The following is a 2,006-nucleotide window of genomic DNA, read 5'->3' as shown; positions in this document are numbered from 1 at the left end:
TCTCGATCAAAAATCTCCCCAAGCTCCGAGCACATATCAAAGCAAATTTAAATGTTAATTCAAAAACACATTCGTTTAAACATATTCCCATCTACAACAGACAAACAAACACACACACACACACACACACACACACACACACACACACACACACACACACACACACACAGTGTTACAATTACACCCAAATCTAGCGACACAACTCCTTTTTCTTTTTTGAACTATTTATTACGGGCAATTCAGATCGCCTTCGTTCTTACCCAGAGTGTTCCTCTTCTTTTATCCCAAGTGGGCAATAAACGCAGCTAACTACACACGCGGGGCGGGGTAGGAGGGCGGGGCCCTGTACCGGTTACCCCAGCCGTCTAAACAAGCCGATAAATACAAGAACACCATTCAATTGTCTAGGCTAGTTCAAGAAAATCGTACTCCGCTTTATGGATAGCAACAAAGAAAAGAAAAATTAGTATCGACCTTTATGACACAGCACTTATAAGTCTTTCTGTTATTTATTATGTGTGTCATATCTTAGATTAAACTCAACCACGATTATCAAGCTAGGAAAAAAATCGACATTGTTTCTAAGACACACAAATAATAGTTCTCGGTTGTTGTTTTTTCTGTATCTTTCGAATTACACTTTCATCGCCCCCCCCCCCCAAAAAAAAAAAAGCACCAAACACAATGAAAAAAAAAGAGCAAAAATATTTTTAAAAAACCAACAAACACACACACACACCCCCCCAAAAAAAAAAAAAGAGTTCAGTTTTGTGACTTGCAACTTTCTTATAGATTCGGGTTGTCGTTTTCCTCTACGGCCCGGGGGCGGGCTCATCGCGGGAAGGAAATGACGAAGACCCCAGAGTTCAAATCGGTGAAGACATTAAGGGAAAACGACATGTGCTCGCACCTTGGCCAACTTGAATAATGTGTCGTCTAAATCTAGTGTCCTGCGGGTCTGCGCGCGCGACAGTGTGTACGCTTATGTGTTCGAGACGGGGGGAAATCGAGAAAATTCGAGGTTAACCGCGGGAATGGGAGGAAAGTTTAAGCGAAGCAGAAGCACGTCGACACAATAACGAACAGCAAGACCTAGTGAAAAGAAAAAGCAAAGCAGACAGAAACGACGATTGGGAAGGTAAAATAAGTAGGACCTACCACTGGCCCCTTCCAACCACCCGTACATAGTGGTGGAAAACGAGAATAAGAACCCCCCCCCCAAAAAAAAAAAACACACACAACAACAACAACAACAACAAAACAAAACAAAACCGAACAGGACAGAAACAACACATAAACAGAACACAACCCGCACTTTCAATACATTTTATGCGAAGTATCGAACCGCGTATCGCTTTAAAATGCAACAAGTCCCCCAAGCATCTTTATTGAAAAAAAAGGCGAAGTAAAGCAAACGACGCACTTAAACATCAGTGCAGAAGTCACCTTCTACTTCCGCGTCCTTCCCCCCGCCCCTCCATCACTTTCCTGAACATTAACCATGTCAAACTTTCACCAAAGCCTCTTCGTATCAAAGTCCAAGTCCACCAGACATAGCAGATCCCACTAGGCAATAAAACGAAAAAAGACTGGGGACATTCGCTCCTCCATCGATCACTTTCCGCGCTAGGTAATTTATTAAGCAGCCTAAAACACACACATACAGCAGCACACCTGGGCGGGCGGGGGGAGAGGTCCGCAATCCTCAGATAACTTGAGCTGGACCCAGGGCAAAGCATAATTACACGGGGGTCAATGTACCTATCAATCAATCAATCACACACTGTCGTGATTCAACCGGCGTGCCTTTCAGGGAGATCCGCGGAATTTACTTTTAAGCATGGCCCACGGCTCGTTTTAGAGGAGAGGTGAGGAGGCAGAAGAGACAGCAGATTTAGGGGGGGGAATAGAAAGAGAGAGAGAAAAATAAAAAGAGAGAGAGAGAGAAAGAGAGAGAGAAAGAGAGAGAGGGGGGAGAGAGAGAAGAGAGAAAAGAAAGAGAGAGA

This window comes from Aplysia californica, unplaced genomic scaffold, assembly GCF_000002075.1.
Source record: "Aplysia californica isolate F4 #8 unplaced genomic scaffold, AplCal3.0 scaffold00211, whole genome shotgun sequence".
NCBI lineage: Eukaryota > Metazoa > Mollusca > Gastropoda > Aplysiida > Aplysiidae > Aplysia > Aplysia californica.
This window is presented reverse-complemented; position numbering follows the sequence as displayed.